Genomic DNA, 21,367 nt, shown 5'->3' with positions numbered 1-21,367 from the left:
TTTTTTAGAGTGTACGAGGCCTATTACTACTACTACTAATAATAATGATCACATTCATCATGTTGGTAAGAACAATGTTGGTATTTTACATTTATTTTGTATTACTACTAGCCTACTGCTACTAGGCTACTACTACTAATAATAATAATAAATTACTTAAATCATGTTAATTCCCTGCACCTGTTTTAGACGTCCAAAAAAGTGACCTACACCGACGTCCAAATGTTCAACTACATATTGACGTACAAATGGGGTCATTATTAAACGTCCAAATAGTGGACCTAGTTTGCACGTCATTCTAAAGTTCAGAATTGGTCATGGACCGACGGACGCAATATAGACATCATCTCAACGTCCATACGACGTCCAATGTTTAGTGGGTATGTTAGTGTGTGAGTGAATGTGTGTCATCACACCAGTCAAAGTACCTCTATCAATACCTTCAATGGCTTACTGCTTTCTCATGTTGTCGGAAATGCTGACATTGGTTGACAAGATATACTGACCTTGCTGTGCTATTTTCAGCCTTTCGACTGGTCTGAGATATCGATCTCAATGATGGATGGTCAGATGAAGGGATGTGAGTGAGTTAAAGGATGTGCACCTGAACGACCTCAACATGCACTATATCAGAGGTGGATCACTATCAATAACAAAAACAAAGTTCATAAAATAAGAACGTTTTGAGTTGTGGAACATTGAACATACTGTATCTCCAAACTGCTTAATAATAGGTAGATTAAATAGATGTTAAATAGAGTGAAAATGCATGTATTGAGTCCAGAAGGGGGAGACATGGCAGTTAAGGTTCATGTTTCATGACTTTTCCTCAAATGAAGGGTACAACAGAGTTAGCATGAAATTTGTACAATAATTTGTTTTCAATGTCCTGTACAAATATTTTGTACATTGATGTTCCTTGGGGTCAGTTTGACCCCAGCTGTATGAAACATAGGATACATGAATATTTGACACATTATGGATATTATTATTTGAATAGTATGAGAACATATTGTTATTATCATTATTACATACACAAGTACGTATTACATATAAGTAATTTTGGCAGGACTGTATAAGTCAAAAGGGGAAGCAACAGCAAGCCTTTGGGCTGCTGACACTGGATGGGCAATATTGCCAGCCAGGGTTCCAAGGTTCATAAAGGGGTGTGGGGGGGGTGGGATTGTTTTGTAGGGCTTTTGATGGTGGTTATTACACTCTTGTTAAGTACCTGACACAAAAAAAACTGGGTAACAATATTCATTTTAATCATTTTCTGAGGGTTTATTTAGCTGGGGTCAAAGTGTCGGTAAGATTTGAGGATAACACAAGGGTTAAATCTTTACATTGGCTCCCAGTTAATTTCAGAATTGATTTCAAGGTTCTACTCCTAGTATATAAGTCACTGAATGGACTTGGCCCCAAATATTTTTCTGAAATGCTTCCCCAATATACACCTGGTAGAGAGCTTAGATCAACTGGAACTTGTCAATTAATAGTCCCCAGGGTTAAAACCAAACAAGGAGAAATGGCATTTAGCTATTATGCCACACAGCGCTGGAATCAGCTTGCAATAGATATTAGATATTCCCCAACACTAGAGTGTTTTAAAAACAAACTCATCAACTGAACTTTTTCATTCTGCATTTATTGATTAGTTTTTAGGTTTATTTATTTTCATCATTCAGTCTTATTTCCCCCTTGATCTATTTTATTATTTTATTGTATTAATTACTATTATTATTACTGTTAATCTTTTATTTATTTTTTTTGTTTCTTTTAAGCACATTGAATGACATTTTGTATGATAATGTGCTATATAAATAAACTTGAACTTGAACACCTCAGAGCCTGGCAACACTTATGAGGTGGGATTCTGAAAAGGACCGGGGGGGCATCCACAGTGCTAAAAACCACCCCTGCCTCCCAGTATCCCAGTCTACTGAAAGCTTCACCACCTGATGTGAGAAGAAATCTCATCATTAGTGCCTTGAAGTTGAAGTTGAAGATCAAAAATAGGTATTGGTGATGTGGTGTGTGTGTGTGTGTGTGTGTGTGTGTGTGTGTGTGTGTGTGTGTGTGATAAAGACATAGATAGAGAGAGAAAGAGAGAGAGAAAGACACAGAGAGAGAGAGAAAGAGAGCAATGGTGGATTGGATACTAGGCCCAATTAAACTCAGGGTTTGGGTGTCATCGCCTTTCAGTGGATGTCATCGTCAATCTTCTTGACCTTCGTCTCCTCTATTCCCTTTCTTCTGCTCCGTGGTGTCAAGATGACCTTTCCTCAGTGACACGTCTTCCTTTCTCTGTTGTGACCACTCTTATCATGCTCTTCTTTTTCCAGCTGATAACACCCCCCATTCTCTCTTTCTCTCTCTCTCTATCCATCCACCTCACCAGACACAAAGACGCTCACGACTCTCCGATTTCCACTGGGATGAGAGACAGATGAGAGTGAAAGGGAGGTAGAGAGAGTGAGTTTGTTCTATTAAATAAGAAAAATGAAAATATTAAGAAAGTACGGTGGAATTAAAGAGGCTAGTAAATGGGGAGTGAATGCTTAAAGAAATGAATTAAAATGGTCCCACACACAAATCGGGATAATGTTCACAATCTGATGTTGGATTCAATCATCATGCAAACAAAATCTGACAGGTATCTGATGGCATATTAATAGGAATAAGGTTGCATTGGACAGCTTTCCAAATAACACCCTTCATCTAGTTATATTAATTGAAGTAGAATATCTGTTGGGTATTTGAGGCCAGGGTGCTTCAAAATATGATTATTGACACATGAATATGTATCTTTCCTGTGAGAATAAATTAATTAGTTGATAATGAATAAAGGTTATCTAGCTATTTCTGTTAAATTAGCCAGATTACTTGTACAGTATTTGCATATTTGCCTTCATGGAGATTATACTGTATGACACCCTGTCTGTCTATTAGAGTAGTGAGATTCAATTACCAAATCTGCCGGGTTCACTCTGACAGAGACAGCATATTTGGCAAGGCCTCTGGCCAAGCTCTTCATATCCCTTACAAGGGCCGTGCCAGAATCCACTGTGTATGCAAGGATATTCACAGCCATTCAGTGTAAACACCCCATCTATTTCCCACAGGGTAGTAAGGGCAGGAGACGACAGGATATAGGAGGTGGGGGTAAGTAAACATGGTAAATGGACTGCATTTATAGAGTGCTTTTTTCAGCTCCTGCGAGCACCCAAATCACTTTACATTATCATGCCTCACATTCACACATTCACACACCGATGGCAGAGGCTGCCATGCAAGCCACCAACCTGCTCATCGGGAGCACTGGGGTTAAGTGTCCTGCTCAAGGACACTTGGACAGTCAGGAGGAGTTGGGCTCAAACCAGCAACCTTTCAGTTACTGGACAATACATCTACCTCCTGAGCCGCTGTCTCCCAAATAAAACATGCTGTTAGCCATGTACCATGGAAGAAGAGAAAGCAGCATAACATGGAACAAATACTGTAGTCGAACACAGAGCATGGCGTTTTTCCCCCCTGCCTAAAAACTTCTAGTTTGTGGTGAAATTTCCTTTGTCCTTTTATTTTTGCCACTGCATCTGCAGCCGAAAATGAGACCGTTGGCTAATTTCTTTCATTTGCTGGCTCTGTGAAAAATGAAAAGTTAGATTGTGACTGAGTGAAAAATGAAAAGTTAGATTGTGACTGAGTGATTGTGGGAGCAGGACTGTCGCATGGTACACAGTATAAGTAGTGTTCAGAGATGAACAGCAACAAAGACAAAGGGCCAACATCTAATCCACTCTTACAAGGACAATCATGAAAAACAGCAGTCAGAGTACCACTCAATACTCAGTCACCACAAGTGTTTTTCTTTGTTTATGACAATATAGACTCTCTCTGTCTCCCCCCCCCCTCTCTCTCTCTCTCACTCTCTCTCTCCTTCTCTCTCTATCTCTTTCTCACTCACACACACACACACACACACACACACCAACAAACAATAAGGTGGCACACAACAATCCCCTCACAAACAATCACAAAAACAAGTGACAAGTGGCCCCTACTCACACACATCCACACCTAATTTCAGCCTGCTCTGCAGTGTGAAGAATGTGATAGAGGGAACAATACTGAAAAACACACTCTGATGGATTGCAGGTGCTTTAGACTTTTTAGACTTTTCCCTTTTTGTGATATTGGAAAAACCATGTCAATTTGGAGGTGATGGAGTTGTTTTCTTCTTAATTTAAGAAGAAAAATCAGGGAAATGCTGCATGGTCTAGGTAGGAATTCCAGCTAAGACAGATACAGTAGGCTAAATATGGAATATGGAAGCTACAGTAGAGAGGTAGCTTCATCAGAGCTGGAGAGTTGCCAATCCCGCCAAGATATCATCATCTGCAGGCATCCTGACCTCAGCAAGAGACTGACAGCAACCCTGGACCTCAGTCGGCAGCTGAAGTACCACAGCCAAACTTCAGCTACCACCCGCATCGAAGGAGAGATGAAGAGGAGAGCCATCCGCAGCACCACCGAAGCAGCAGAGACAGCCTCAAGATGCCTATAGCCATTTGGACACCAGTGGAGTCAGCTGGACAAGGGTGTTGATGTTGGAAGACCCAAAATAAAAACATAATCCCAAAGAAATATGTATAACGGTATGTATATACAGCTCTGGAAAAAATTAAGAGACCACTACAGATTTTTCTGATGTCATCCTATGGTTGCTGAGTGACATTCGAATGAGTTTGACGGTCATATTCAAATTTGCAGTGGTCTGTTAATGTTGAATATGACCATCAACTCATTCGAATGTCACTCAGATGCACTCAGATGCACTCAGCAACCATACGAATAGAGAAAACAGTGTAACCTACTGTATGTATAACTACATGCATATTTCTGATTTCTATATCTCACCTGCTTCCATTCAAGCATGGAAATCCTATTGATTCTATTTTGGAATGCAATACAAACACAACATTACTTTAACTTACAACACAGTAAATCGGCCAGTGTTAATTTTACTCTACGGGTGTTAATTTTAACACTATTCCAGAGTTTATATAATCCTCACTCATCAGTGTTAAAATAACACTTGCCATAGTGTTGCCATATTAACACTAGCCTAGTGTTTTATAATTAACTCTATCAGAGTTAAAATTAACTCTATTGGAGTGTATCATTAACTCCATCAGTGATTCATAATTAACTCTTATAAGAGTTTCAAAATTAACTCTATTGGAGTAATTAATTAATTAATTAGTTTCTAGAGCCATATATTTATCAAAATAAACATATTAAACAAACCACAGCAAATTAATTACTTTTCTTTTTTTATTAACATTTGCCATGATATGGCTCAAATCAATGCGCAGAGGTACAATATATATGTCAAAGTTTGGTCCATAAGCATTTTGTTGAGCAAAGGCCTTATACTCATACAAATCATTGACTAACAATAAAACAGTGTTCCTCACAATCCATAACCACATATGCATGAAAATGCTCTGCAACACTGAGTAAACATTTCATAAACAAGAAATAAAACAATATAATCAAGAGATTTTTTACAATTTGACAAACTTGTGTTTTGCTTCAAATCTATTACTAGAGATGTGCAATAATGGGCCAATTTTCCATAAGCAGATAATGCACCATGAAGTGATGTTACATGTGGGTATACTCAAAGTCCTTTTAGGCAAGTCCCTCCACTCAGCAGCCATATTGCAACACATTTTGGGCACTTATCGGGCATCTATTTTGGCAGGCTTCACAACACCAATCTTGCTCTAGCGGCAAGATCACAACACATGATTGGCACAATCAATGTCTTCACAACACACCACATGATTGGCTCAATGTATTCACATGTCCACGTTTTGTCACGGAGGGGGGTGTGATATATGTAAACAACACCATACGTTACAAACTAACCCCATGCATTTCTATGGAGGATTTTTGAGTGCTGTGTCTCCTCATTAGAAAGTCTACCTCCTTAAAAAGCTCATGGTGTTCATGTATTCCAAGGCTCCCGAGCTGTTCTTGACCAAACGCTGCGACACTCGTTGCTTTAGGCGCCATGCCAGATAGCCTGTCCCTCTTCCAGCATCGTAGAAGTGTTCCTGCAAAATAATGTGGGCAAGAACTATGATAATCCAGATCAATAGTTGAACATTATTATTATATATAACCTTAAATGGAAATGAGTAAAATCTTACATAGCCATTGGTGGAGTAAGGATCCCTGAGATTAGGAAACAGTCACAATGCCGAGTGCATATCTTTTTCTTTGACTTCGTACTGGTATCCTTCTAAAAACAATAGGAAAATTATATTAGATATATTCAGACAACATTACAAGCTATAAAATGGAAGAGTGATTAAACATGGATTATGGATAAAATATAGACTTAACGCTTCTTGCCACTAAAATATGCTTAAGTAATATTACATGACATTAGATTTGGCTAACACATTTTTAACCAAAGCGACTAACATGGTAGCAGTTTAAGTTTTAAAGCAATTCTCTCAACAATTTAAAAACAGTAGAGTACAGTAAGAATAAGTGCATCAGTGAGTGCTGTTTTTAAACAGTTGAGTGTCAGTTCAAGACAGGTGGTAAGTACTAGGATCAGCAAGACTTGTTGTAAGTAGTGCTATGAGAGGAGATGTTCTCTAAAGAGCTGTGTCTTCAGGAGTTTTTTGAAAATGGAGCCACTGTGTAGTTGGTAATAGATATTCCTACAGCTAAGGTTCTGCCTTATAGCATTTATCAAACCCACAATCACCAGTTCAATATTGTTTTTACATAGCAATTCTATTACCAAATACCTGGATTAAAAGACATCAATTTAGGGTTTTCTTGTCACTCTGCAGGCAGGTTGTGTGAGGCTATATGTGCACAATAATGATTTTTCATTTTATTTCACATTACATTATTCACCCTATTACATGCACTCTATTTTTCTCACTCAAACAGTCAATTGTGATGTTATGTTACACTGTTCTCTCACTTTGAATGAATGGAACGATAACATTGGATCAATGTAAAAATGGCACTACCTAAGTCTGAGTAGGGATGTCCTGAGATAACCCCACCCATGGAATCCCTCTCGTTCAGTCAGAAAATAGTTCATAGTTTGACTGGACCTAACTGTTGTATACAATTAGATTAATTTATTCAAAACAAAACATACCCATGGACCAGGATATTCAGAAGATGCCTTCTTGTACAGTGTGTCAAGGTGCTCTACTATACTCCTCCATTATTTCCTCTCCCATTTAACTCTTCTCCAGAACCTCCTGGACCATCTATGCGTAAAAAAAGAAACAATAACAGTGATACACTTGTAAAGAGAAAACTTACATGCACCCTCTAAAAAGTGTAACTCCAGAGTACAAACAAGAAAGCTAAGGGGGCAGCTAGAACGTGAAGGGAATATTTTGTATTCATATTTTATGTGAATGGTTTAATGATTCAAGTCTTTATGACTTGAAGACTGTATAGTTCTTATGGTCATTTGTGATTGTGTACCCATGTGTACCCTGTGTGTGTGTCTTTGGTCTGTATGCAGTGTATCCATTGTTTATGCCTTTTGCCCATCGCCAAGGTGTGAATGTTTGTAGAACAGCATGTGTCCAAGCCTCTGAAGGACTTCCCAGGAAAGGGGGTAGTTTTAATTAAAAGATAATAGAAGCTGACCAGACCTGATGAAGGCCTAATCCTCATCCTCCCTTTCTATTGCATATTCAAACTGGGTTGGACCTAGAGGTCACTCCTTCTTTGTGTGTAACTTTAAATATGGTCTCTGTTAGTCAGAGAAGTTAGAAGAGAATATTGAGAATCTGGTGAAACCCATGATGGGGTGACACAAACATGTACTTTTCTCCCTTGAGGGGCACTAGGCCCCTCATTGAAAAGAATAAAGCCTGGATTCTGACCTGCATCGTCCTGATTAAGTCTCAAGAGAAATATGGTAGTAAAAAATATACTATCAAACGTCAAAAAACAAACGCTATTTAATACCACTGATAGTGCTCAAAATATAATTACACTTCTGTGGTTGTGTGATGAGGGTCTCTACAGACAAACAGAAGTATTGTAAACTTGTAAAGTGTACAGAGAGGTTATAACAAGACCTGTATCTGAAGGAAGCAAATTGCTTGGCTTCGTGTTCCAGTAGCATGAAATCAGTGGGATTTTGATCTTGCAGCACTGGATCTGCAAGCAGATCTGACTGAATCTAATAAACATACTTTACGTTCAGCCAGATTAGTGCAGAGCTGCAAGATTGAATGTGCCCACTGATGAGACACTACCGGAACACAAAGCTAGGCTTCTGCATTTTGGAGACGAGACAGACAAGGATTTCTCCTAGTGATATTTTAATTTTAAATGCTCACCTGTTTGGCCTTTTTCTGCTGAATCTCCTATGGCAGAGGTGTTCTCTTCTTTTGCACCAGTGGATTGATGTGCCTTGTTTGAAGAACAAGAAAAAAAAATTGGAATCTTAAAGGGCTGCTTTAAGAAATTCGGTCTCCGATTTTATTTCACTTAATTCACAAAAGACAAAATCTTTTTTTTTTTTTAACCTTACCCACTTTATTTGGCGTGAACAACACGTTTCACAATTTTCTTCATCAGGTTTGAACGTGAACCTAAAGCCTTCACGCCAAATAAAGTCAACAAAATATACCCTTCAGTGTGCGATTTATACTAGTTTTTGACTTTTTAATAGTTATACTGCACACCATCAGCACCTGCAAAAGGGCTGTGCACAGGGATTTTGAACCTTGATTGATTTCAAATGTATTTCTTAAAAAGGATCGATCATAAGGATCTGCATTAACTCCAGCCAGGATACAAAGTGTGCATGTGAAATCATTAAGAAACATGCCTATGGTCAGGCTGATTCACAAGCTAGAAAAAAGGGAAAAAAAAGCGTTGCAATATGGCCGCCGAGTGGAGGCACTTGCCTAAAAGGACTTTGGCTAAACTCACATAAAACCTCACCTTCTCGAATTAAACTTTGAAAAGAAAAACCAGGCTGCAGTTTGAGGTACTTTTTTCTCCATGGTACTGGACATTGATGAGCATTTTGCTGACCCTGTTAAAACAAAGAAAATGATTACATCAATACAAGAACAACAATGATTTGACTATCAGCAGTATATCAACTAACCAGCAAAGGACTTCTAAACTTTATTCTGACATTATTTACCACAGGTTACCAAATGTTTCAACCGCAAGTGTTTTTGTCTTAAAATATGTTTATATAATCCCTACTTTTTAAGCAACAGTAAGTTGTATTTAAGTAATAACTTAAACTCAAAACTCAACAGTAAGAAAGTATTTAAGTAATAACTTAAATAATTTTATTAGGCAGTAAACTCGTCTACATATTACCATATCCATAAAAAAACTGCTCATAATTTCAGAGAATTAACATTTCTTACTCTGCTCAGCTGTAACGTTATGCCTGATGGACTGAATATCTTTATGCACGTGCTTGCAAGCTAGTATTGAACCACAATTTCTACAAATATCTAAAATTAGTATAAGCTAGCTAACTTCTATACTCTTTGGCTTACCTGCACCCTTTATAAGTTAGGAAACAAAGAAATTGATCTAACCCAAATAAAGCCAACAGACTCTAACAGAAACGAATACCAGTGCCATACAGAGAATGGAGACTGCACCAAACCAACCAGGCTAACGGTTACCTTGCACCTCTGCATAGATATATACACTAGATGTCGCCTTGACTACTGCTGTTCATTGGAACGAATGCGTCAATCGAGACGCCATCTTGCTTCAGTGATCCACTCCTCTATAATGCATTAGCGTCAATCTGGGCAAAGATCTAGCGAAAATAAAATCACCATAAATCGTCAAAATCTCAAGCAATTATCTAATTTTTTGGGTTGTTCCAACTGACAGGCATGTATTTATGGTTGAGTCTACAGAAAACTAAGCTTAAGACGATAATAAAGATACATTTTACCCGTCTAGCCCCATAGACTCCCATTTATTCTGCACTAGCTAGCGGCGGCCCCTAGAGGAACAATGAGTAAACTGCAACCAGGTTCGATACAATGAAAGTAAACAGGCTCTTCGTAGACAGGCTCTGGTTGAGGCCACATACCCCTCGTCTCGTTTACTCATGTAAGTTGTAATCTCACCAGAAGTTGCTGTAGATCTGTAGAACATTTACCTCTGCTACTACATAGGCTACGCCAGTCGTTACTTTTATAATCATGGGTCAGTGCCATGGGCAAACGAGATGTAGCTGAATTCATAAATGACAAAGCCATGAGAAAGGTGATTTTCTTACGTTTCAACAACAAAGAAGCCGATCTGCCATCATTGTGAGAAGTTCCCAAATTTGTCGCTAATCGCTAAAAAGGTTTTCTATCGCTGGGGATGGCCAAACGTCGCTAAATAGGTAACGCTGACAATACAGGAGAACTAGTTTAGCGATTCAGATCCCTGTACAAAGATGGCGGCGGTGTTGACGCATGCTGAGAAGCAGAAGGCGACATCTAGTGTATATATCTATGGCACCTCTGTTTGGTAAAATGCCTAACAGTTAAACGAATGCCCTCGTGGTCTCAGCTAATGTTAGCTAGCAGCAATTTTTTTTATAAGCAAGCAATAGTGTTCAGTAGTGATGAGTAAATGAAGCCTCGAGCGCTACTCGGCACATTTCCCTAATGTGCCGAGTAATGTGTCGAAGCTTCGAAACATGGAAGATAAGGAAAACACAGCGACATCTGGTGGTTTGCATAAAGCCCCGCAGTCACGGACTAGTGAAAAGAATGCCTACACGTTCAACACAATGCCAAAGCTTCGAAATGTTCTCATTCATTACATTAAAAGTGTTGCAAGAAATGTGCATTTCTGTTTGTCTCAATTCAATACAATAAAATACGATTAGGCAACATAATCCCGTCACTCGTTATCACGTGAAGATTGGTGTTTCCGTGGAGGCGTGAAATCATGTTATCCCAGTCAATGATCCAATCGGTCTCCCATCCACTTAACGACCGCAGTAGACACTACTTAGCTTCTGAACCAGGACGAAGTATTATCAACCTCAACACGCTATGGACGAGAGTGAAAAGGAAACGACCAGGCGCCTAATTAAACCAAACCCTACATGGCCTGACATAGTTTGACGTTTCATGAATCAAACTTTCAATAAAAGGAAAATATTATGTCAGCCATTATTGTTAGGCCTACATAGAAAATATTAGCCTGTATTGCTTTTAAATGACATGATTGAAGTTGAGACTGCAACGCAGACACGTTTTAATGTCATTGTTCTAAATGGCAAAGCTTTAGGCTAGGCCTAGGCTATTTCTTCTTTATTTCTATATGTGCATGATATTATGGATTATGGACATTTTCCGGAAAGAAAAGAACGTAAATTCACAAACAGAGCAAGCATCCTATATAAATCAGGGCTACCCACAAATTTCGCCTGGCTCTTGCAATACAACACAACTCATTCCGACACTAGAGCGGGTGCCCTGGTTTGCCCAATTCAAAGCCTTTGAATCAGATTCCGAAGCAGTCACGTGGGTGTGTGTCCCAAACGAAGCTTCAGACGTCACACTCACAAACCGAGGCCTCGTTTGTCATCAGTCACGTGATTTTTATGGAAACGACACAAGCCTCGAACCGGGGCTTCATCTGGCACGCCCCTTTCTGCTCGACACAAGCTCCGAAGCCTCGCTTCATTGGGCACATCACTAGTGTTCAGTTCAACCAAACGTCAATGAGTCGACAGACTGTTATAATTAGTCAGTCAACAGATTCATTTGTGCCAGGTGAGCATTTGGCAGCACACTAACGTTAGATCGCTATGAACAGTGGAGTTCTGGCTGTAACTAATTCTAATGTTAATCAGCTAGGCTACGTTAGCATGTTAGAGCTATTCCCTCAGTGGGTATTCAAATTCCAACCGCCTTTTCGAATTTCAGAAAGGACTTTAAGACGTTGTTGACTCCAATATTACATTAATGTCAGTTTACAGTTTAAGTATTACAAATTAACATAAACTTAACCATTTCAATTTGATAAGGTTATAACCCACCGAAGTTGTTAGCTTGCTGGATGTTTTACCAATAATTTTCTGAGCTAGCTAGCGACCTTGCTACTAGCTAGCGACCAAGCTAACGTCACCAATATTTCATAGTAGGTAAAACACGTTGGTATGAAAACATATACCTGTGATGTGACATTACTTAATTGTGTATTTGTCGTAGTTTTCATGCTAGCTTACAGAAGTAGAGGGAACAAATGAATTTACCTTTTACTATCCCACGCTGTACTTCAATGGCGTCCATCTTCTTTTCAAAAATCTCAACTGAAGGACCGGAAGTGTAAATGACTCCACCCCAGAGTTCGTACATTCACACCCACTTAAAACACTAAGTTGTGAGTTTTAATTACACCGTGGGTGTACATGTTTGTTCAAACAACTCCCGAAGTTACACTAATTAACACTAATGAACACTGAAAAATTAACACTTAATAACACTGTCAATTTTACTGTGTACACACACACACACACACACACACATACATACACATTCACATGCACACATACAAACACAAACAATGTGCACACGCACACACACACACACACACACACACACAGTTCCACCCTATTCAGGCACAGACTGTATTCAGTGACCACGCTGTCCAGCTGCCGGATTTATGTGTCACCGAAACACTTGCTATGCAAACCCCTTGTTAAGGAGCTCATGGGGCTGGATCAATAAACCATTTTTTATGAGCTCAGCTTAAGAAAACCTAGTCGGCCACAGACAACTGTCAGAATAACGGTGATTTACACTGTCCAGGGGCTGACATTAATTTACTGTAGGGGTGTGGGAAACACAGGAGGGGTTGGTGAGCACGGCACCGCCGACCGTGAATCACCCTGCTGGCTTTCCTACTGGTCATAAATATTAAAACATATCATTAAAGGATATGTAAGCACACCTGAGTTATAATTATTATTGACTCTTGAGACATCTACTGAGTGAAGACATGAGGGGAAAAAACACATCTGGGGAGAGACAGCATTGAAGCATTTCTGTATATGTGGCTATGTGCACGTGTTTTATATGGAGAGAGGGAGAGCAATCTTTTTTTTTTTTTAAAGGAAGAAACTACATATTTTATGTTGTACTTCAAAGGAATTCGAATTAAGTGGATTGTTTCTCCTTCCTTAAATACAATGATTGGTTTTTTTACAAACAAGGTGAACAAAAGCTTTCATTCTCATGGCCATTCTGCCAGTCCACCATTTCTTGCTTGTTGCTACAGCAAAATAGGCCAGAGAAGCAGACTTAGACCCAAATGCAGACATAATAAAATATTTAGTTAGGAAAGATATGGTTTTAACGCCTGCTGTCAAACATCTTAAATCTTGGCACAAGACAGGCCACAACAGTTCATCAGAATTTGGCATACAATAGTCATTCAGGGCATTTGCGGGTACTCACTGTCAGTAACAAAAACATACTATTGTTGCTGATAAGAGATTCAGTTTTAGATGTGCTTGACAGAGACTTTCCTTCAAGAGCTTTAAAGGCACAATCCGTCAGGATTTCGTTTTATTTAATTCACACTCCACACGCCAATCCAGTTGGGGGCAGCATCAGAGACTTTCTAATGAGGAGACACAGCACTCAAAAAATACTCCATAGAAATGCATGGGGCTAGTTTGTCACGCCAATATGGCCGTTGTCTACACATATCCCACCCCTTCCTCGGCAAAACGTCGACATGTGAATACATTGAGCCAATCATATGGTGTGTTGTGAAGACATCGTGCCAATCGTGTGTTGTGATCTCGCCGCTGGAGCAAGATTGGTGTCGTGAAGCCTTGCGCACACGCAGTTCGACCCAAAGACTGTGTCCGATGAGTGCCCATAAAACGTTGGTATATGGCCGCCGAGTGGAGGGACTTGCCTAAAAGGACTTTGGCAGCATGTAGGAAAACAATGTCACAATGATTTGCTAGTGGTAGAAACGACGAAACGCACATTGCCCATGCCCTCCTCTCCTCCTCCCTCCCCCGTCTCCGTTTTCGCTACTGTCTATCCCTATGTGTCTATCAGAGAATGTCTCTGTGTCTATGGTCGCCGCCTAGAAAAAAAAACTCCTAAATCCGGAAAATATCTTCTTCAAGCGGCTCACCCTTACCCGATCACTACAGATAACATTATTTTTTTTTTATTAACGTTTTGCTTTTCACACTGGTATTGTTGGTAATGAGACATTTGAGAAATAAATACAAATTTGCTAGCGGCATTTGGCAAGCGAGTCTTAGCAAAGGCTAGGCCTAGCCTGCGTGTAGTAGCGATTGTATGGATGGATAAAACTGAAAATAGTAATAAGGTATTTTTTTCGGGTGGAGACTGACGACGAAGATTACATCCCCCCTGCATCGAGTCAGACAAGAGTGGGCAAACGTAAGGGCCAGGCAAAGAAGAAAAGTCCTGGGTGTTTAGTGTCAGTCCCAAACCTGGAGAGAACAGTACAGGGACGACTCGAGCTGTCAGAGCAGCCAGAGAGCGCGGTGACCAGCAGAGGCGTATGGAGAACAGTCACCGTGAGAGTCTGGTAGCAACACAGGTGTTCTTGCTACGTAGCCAGTAACTAAAATGCTCCATGTAGTCAGTGGTTACAGCCAATCGTTCTGTTTACTATTAGGTCATTATTATTACCATTTATTACACGGCTCTTTATAATGCTGTAGAATGCTCCATTCACTCCGATGGGACTTCCCAACGTCCTACGGTCTGATAATTTTTAATACCGGACCGTTGCTAAGTATAGAATGTAAGGGAAAGTGAAACTCGGCAGGTCACGGCCAGCGCTGCATCACTGTCGGGAGATATGCCACGATAATGACCGCCTTACAGAACGTTATTCCTTACACAATCATCCTCTACAACTAACAATAAAACTTCCCATTCTAAGAGCACAGTGGCTACATTTCATGTAACATAAAGAATACCTGAATTACGACTAAAATGGTATGTTCATCTTTTCCTTTGCACCTTTAGGCTATGAGTTCATATTTAAAACTATGGGCACAAATGTCAAGAGCCAAAGCTACCACTTGAAATTACATTAGTTTAAACAACTCTTTAACAACAAATAGATTCTAAGAAGTCAGGAACAGGAGAGAAAAGCATGATGTTAGTATACCAATCTTAAACACTTTCAGGCACAACCAATGTTTCACCAATCCTGATTCTTGGTATTTATTATAAAACTACTATACAGGAATAAAATTTACATCTACCAAGTGCAACAACATGAATAGAAATGTAACTTTTGGACTATATGAGGCAGGAGGGAAGCAGCTGGGCACATGGATAGTCCTTAGCAGTCTTCAACAGCAAGAAGTTGGGCTAACGAGTCAGGCTTCATGTTGATGAGCCACAGGAAATGAAGAGGTGATCTGCAGCAGGAAATTCAACCTGTTGACACACCAATCTGAATGAAAGAACATGAACAAATCAAAGCAGGACAGGACCTCTTAATCTGGGGGTTGGGACCCCATTGTGATTGTGAAAACTGCTGGAATTAGTTCTTAAACATAAAGCTACTGTGTCACTAGTCACTGTTTCTACTGTTTTTAAAGCCTACTTACAAAGATAACTAGATTCCTCTAAATATTACAAACAGCTTATGAAACAGCAACACTGGCATCTGTCTGGGGAGCAGGGTTTGCTTGACCAACTTTTTAGGAACCTCTGCAGCAGGAAACAAATTACTACCTGGGCATTAGCTAAGCATTTTGCCACATTACTGAAATTAGATGATATTACATTTTTCTACCTGTTGGGCAACAGCAATGCAATCGTTACACCTTCATAGGGGAGGACTGGACTGGAATTCTGATCCTGTGAAAACAGATAAACACACACATGGGTATATTGTGATAAAGACATATTTGAAGAGCTTCAAAGGAAAATGGTGATGCTATTTTGCAACAGGTCCGACACAATCTAAGCAACTTATAATGTTACCGGAGATAGAGGATAGTATTCTAACGTATCTGAAAGTTATCCTAATCGTGTAGAGCTAGCATTAGTTGTAATTTTAGTATCTTATGCTGCCAACATCATTCGTTAGCGAGACCACAAGCCAGTGAACATTCACCAATATCAAAATGTATTTATTGCATATTGGAACATTACACTCTATGTATTGTGTAGGACACAAAACTTGGTCACGTACAAATAATAGTATTTGGCAAACTGTTTATATGCAGCAAGGACGCTATCGCTAGGTTGGTAACGTTAGCAATGGCGGTCGAACGAAGTCAATTTACCGCGATCTACAGCTGACAAACATTACCTAGTGGCTCGAGAGCTAATTCTACAATATCTCCTTTGCTTAATCAAAATTATGAATTATGTTTAACAGATGTTTACTTACCAGTCAAGAAGAAATGTCGCAAGTTCAGAATCGAACTGCATCTCCTTGCTATCCAAGCTGTCTCCATCGGTGGAAAGCACTCCCTAGATTAACGTGTATTTTCTTGCTTCCCATCTGATATTCTTTTCGCCTCAGATCGAGTTTTTTTTAGCTGGAGGCGATGGAGGTCTCTTCGGTCTCTTCCTAGAACTTTCGGCCATTCTCGCAGTACACTTCACTGTAGAACTTGAACTCCGTGGGGGAGGGGAGCGTGCGTAATTGCGTTGTCTCTTTCTCGACTGCTCTGGGCTGCACTGAAGACGGTTTGGCCGGTATGTTACTCCCTGTCGCCACCTCAGACATAAACTGGTATTGCAAGACTGGACGACCCGGGGCTAGTCGGTTAGCACACTAATTCTGGAGGAGATCTCTGCAATGCTATGCATATTCTTCGATTAGAAAATGTCAGTAGTGTTATTTCTTCACATGCTATTGATATGTATAGTTGATTTTTGAATGCATTACACTTCAAAAGTTCACAAAAAAGACACATTGTGCCTTTAATGGTGGCAAATGAAGGTCTGCAAGAGCTACAGTACTTTCAAAAGATGCAATGAGAGATAAATCCTAATCTTCAAAAGTTACACTAATAAATAAATCATGTTGTGTGTCTAGACACTGAGGAGTTGTTGTAAGACTTATGTGCCTGTTTCATGGTTTATTTGCACCTTTCAACAAGACATTGATGTAGGAACAGACCACACATGACTGGAAGTGCATTTTGCCAGGCACAGGAGAGCTGTCAGGCAGGCTGACCTTTTCTTACTCATGCATAAAATGGGAAGGTCAAGGCGAAGGTGGGAGTATCGCCCAAAAATGTGAGAGTTGGAGTGCTAAAAGCGATTGATATTCCAGTATGGGAATTGTGCACGTCTGTTTTGAGGTAAAACATTTTCTATAAAAAGTAGTTGTACAGTAATTCAGATTGCGGTAAAATGCACCAAAAGGAGAAATTTTCGAGAAACAACAGAACTATTCAGAGCACCAGTTCTGCTTCTTTGAACCATGTCTAAATCAACTTTTGCTTACCTTTGAATATGTTACTTTTGCTTTTTCACATCATCCACTTCACCACATCACCCAGTAGCAGTAAAAAAAACTGTGTTGGATCTGTCATAGCCTAGCTGCACAAAGTTTGAGTATATTATAAGTGAAGAAGAACTACTGCCCTGCATTTTCTTGCTGTTTGTTGACTTATCTAATTATCTAATTATCATGTATAATTGTATGATTAAGCTTTTGATTCTTTTAATGTTGTCGTCAGTTTACTCCATTCAACTTTTCCAATAAGCTGCTAAGTCCTAAGGTTGGAGGACTACCAAACTGAATTGAATTGTGTTTCAACATACACAATAAAATAATCTATCTGTATATCTAGCTATCTATATAACTATCTAGCTATCTATCTAAGTGTAATAAGCCATCTATACTCTGCATCATCTAAAGATCTGCATTTGCAGTGTAATAAGCCATCTTATAAAGTGTTATTTCCTGAGTTGACTTACGCATTTATATTGCTTTGCTGAATGGATCAATTACTCTGTGAACTAACATTAGGAACAGAAAATAAAGGATGTTTCTCAAGAAAATAACCACCAGATGATAAGATGAAGACCACATGCAGTTGCATTCAGACAAAAATAAAATGCCATTGGAATGACGAGTGAGTGTGTGACATTGAAATGACTTGCAAAAGCAAGGACAGGTTGATTAGTTTCTGTCACTTTCTCTATCATTGTTCCTCATTCCCACTTCCTCCAACAATCCAATGTGTCAACTTATAGAAATGTCTCATCAAGGCCTTGGAAGACTCTCCTTCGCTCTGCAGTGGCTTTTGCAGCAGCCCATACATGGGAATCATTTCCTCACAATAAGGGAATATTGTGCCCTGCATACAGTGTATACTATGAATCTCTAGATATGCTCGGTGGTGTACAGAGTTTTTATGCATGAGCCAACAAGGCTGGTATTTAAAACTGGCAGAGTTTGGGTCAACACAGTTAGTTTTACTTAATTCCAATCACATATAAACAATTTTAGCTGTCTGTAGCTTTAGCTAAACTTTTAAATGTTTCGTTTTTGCATTAATTGAGGCAGGGACAACCATTCTGAACTCTCTCAAAAAATGTAAACAATGATTTGCATAATATCCTTATACTGCACAGTTGTAATTTTCAGTGTTGTTAAGAGTTGAAATATTGGAAAAACATTTTTAAGACAATTAACAAAAGTGAAAGCTGTTTTATAGCTGCTGCAGTGACTGCTTGTTCACTATTTTACTGCTTGTCATAAACAAGAAAGTGCTAATACGTTTGCTTGTAAATACAGTGATAATTGAAGTGCACTACAACACACTCTATGATCATGCAATTAGGCTAATTACATCAAATCAAAATGATTATTATCTATCTAAATAACACAGTACATAATTTACCATTGTGGTCAAGAATATGATCACCTTCTTTTCCTGCATACACATACACTCTCCCTCTCTTTATATTCCTCCCTCTCTCTAACTCTCTCTCTCTATCTATCTATCTATCTATCTATCTATCTATCTATCTATCTGTTTTACTGTCTATCTCTCTGTGTGTGTGTGTGTGTATGTTAGTGGATCCGTTAAGATCAAAGTCTTCTACATAAAAAAAAAACACAATCATGAGACACAAAACAGCATTATAGTTTAATTTGCTCACAAACAGGCCAAATAGGTGGGAAGAGGAATGTGTCAAAACCATTTCAAGTCCAAGTCATTTTTGCTTGTCTGTCTTGCTTGCCACACATTCATATGAGCTCACCAACAGACATAAAATCACAAAGAGACAAACACTCACACACACGCACACACAGAGAAGTTATAAATTCCCTCCAGAAGTCTCTTGTGTGTAATTACAGTCCACCGCAGTGAGTTTCTGGGAAATAATGATTGTGAATGGATGATTCTGGAAGGCCACTCTTAGCACTTTGCCGAAGGAAGAGGTCAGAAGTCAGGAAACAGCGCCAGTACCGGCCGCCTCTATTGCACCTCCTCATTAGCAGTAAAAATGGCAAACTGTAATTACTTTGACAGACTGCTGGATCTGCATGGCGCTAAAAGCTCATATCATCGATAGCTCTTCCCCCCTGTACTAAACGTCATGTTGGGGTGGTACAAATCAACTCAAGGGATTAGCCCAAATGTATATGGATGTGTGTGTGTGTGTTTGTGTGTGTATACAGTATGTGAGAGAGAGTGTGTGTGTGTGTGTGTGTGTGTGTGTGTGTGTGTGTGACACATGGGATTCAGAGATTCAGACTGTACAGATTCTTCTCCCCAGGGACATTGTATGTATTGATGATATTGATAGACAAATTATACATTTATTCTGATTTACCTATGCATAGCTGTCAACATTGAGCATTGAAAATAAGGGAGATTTCTCGGGTTTCTCACCCAAAATATGGGAGCAACAGGACAACAGTATAGAGACTGAAAGGTCCGGTGGTAGGGCTAATGATATTTTATAGGAACATATTAAAACGGGAAGGCACATACAAGGCAAGATACAAGGTGCAATACTCACATAATGTGTAAATGTAAAATCACGAATGTGTCAATAAGTCAAGAAAGATGTGATAATTGTGACATGACATTAAACAATGCCAGTGTATCAAAACACTGTGTTCATGTAGTGAAACAGAAAGAATGTTCTTGAATGTATATTGTACCATATTCATCAGTGTTAACCAGCTGTTTATTCAGAATCTTGGAAATGTGTGAAAGTATGTGTTTAATGTGTTAAAGCTTATATAAATCAGGAAAAAACCAAAGGCGGTTACACTTTATTTTACAGTATTGACATAAGAGTGACATGACACTGTCATGAACGTGTCATAAACAAGTCATAAACATTTATGACGTACCCCTTCTGGGTAACACTCCATAATAAGGTGTCATAATAAATAGCAAACTAGTAATTACCTAACCCTTTGTTAATATTTGTTAATTGTTACTAAAATATCTATTTGGCACAAGTTAATAGTTTTTCATCATTAATTAAATATTAGTTGTTTGCATCAAATCTGGATGTTAATGTTTTAACAAATCTATTAACTAATATTGTATTAATATTTGTTAATAGTTAACTAAATGTCTTTTTGGCACTAATTAACAGTTATTTCTCACATCATTTAAATGTTAAATGTTTATTTACAAACTATATGTTAATATAAAAGTTAATGACATATTATTATTTATCTATTTGTTATTAAACTGTGCTTCTGCCTATCCCATTACGAACCACTCTTACAATAAAGTTGGTTGCTTAAATAATATATTAGTAATATATAGCTATCAGTGTGGGGCCCCTTATAATAAAGTTGGTTAAGCTTAATATATTAGTAATATAGTAATATACACAAACAGATTATAACATTATATCTACACAGATTAGTAATATACACAGACAGACAAAACTAATGACATGAACAATGTTGATACAGTAGCTTATCTCGCACAGTCTGAAAATCCTAGTACATCCGCACAGGTGAGTTCTAGATTTGGTCGCATTCTCAAGCCAGTTGACAGACTGATTCAAACTATGTCAAGACAAGATATTGTTCACACACATCCGTCTATGCAGGCTATCTGTAGGTCAGTGTTTCAGGTTTTTCATGATTAGACATAATTAGAGTTGGGGTCATACATACGTTTGGTAACATGGTTATGTGGCCCAAGCTTTTCTGATTAGCTTTATGGAGAATTTATGGTATTTATGGTTTATGGCATTATGGTCTTATGGGTTGTATAAGGCACCCTACTGCCAGTAGTTGGTTGTGTGAGTGTTTGCACACCTCTTCTTCCACTTCATCCTTA

The 21,367-nt window shown here is 38.9% G+C and overlaps 3 long non-coding RNA genes across 5 annotated transcripts; all 3 read right to left on the bottom strand.

Moving 5' to 3' along the window:
• Positions 1-5,696: 5,696 nt before the first annotated feature.
• Positions 5,697-7,377, bottom strand: LOC143136667 (uncharacterized). Of its 3 annotated transcripts, XR_012989391.1 has the most exons (4): positions 7,199-7,377; positions 6,834-6,893; positions 6,222-6,313; positions 5,697-6,125 (listed from the first exon to the last, which is right to left on the bottom strand). It is a non-coding gene; the product is annotated as an uncharacterized LOC143136667 (long non-coding RNA). The 3 variants fall into 3 exon arrangements; XR_012989390.1 differs by having other exon boundaries at positions 6,834-7,377; XR_012989389.1 differs by lacking the exon at positions 6,834-6,893.
• A 967-nt stretch (positions 7,378-8,344) lies between these two features.
• Positions 8,345-12,525, bottom strand: LOC143136666 (uncharacterized). Its single transcript, XR_012989388.1, has 3 exons — positions 12,317-12,525; positions 9,016-9,109; positions 8,345-8,478 (listed from the first exon to the last, which is right to left on the bottom strand). It is a non-coding gene; the product is annotated as an uncharacterized LOC143136666 (long non-coding RNA).
• Positions 12,526-15,331: 2,806 nt separating this feature from the next.
• LOC143136665 (uncharacterized) lies at positions 15,332-16,612 on the bottom strand. Its single transcript, XR_012989387.1, has 3 exons — positions 16,474-16,612; positions 15,871-15,935; positions 15,332-15,525 (listed from the first exon to the last, which is right to left on the bottom strand). It is a non-coding gene; the product is annotated as an uncharacterized LOC143136665 (long non-coding RNA).
• Positions 16,613-21,367: the final 4,755 nt, after the last annotated feature.

This window comes from Alosa pseudoharengus, unplaced genomic scaffold (genome assembly GCF_046254945.1).
Source record: "Alosa pseudoharengus isolate Yale_2024_CS ecotype anadromous, Long Island Sound unplaced genomic scaffold, YU_APseudo_1.1 YU_APseudo_1.1_scf_20, whole genome shotgun sequence".
In the NCBI taxonomy this organism is placed as follows: domain Eukaryota; kingdom Metazoa; phylum Chordata; class Actinopteri; order Clupeiformes; family Clupeidae; genus Alosa; species Alosa pseudoharengus.
Note: the sequence above shows the minus strand (reverse complement) of the source record. Positions and strands in the feature narration are given on the sequence as shown.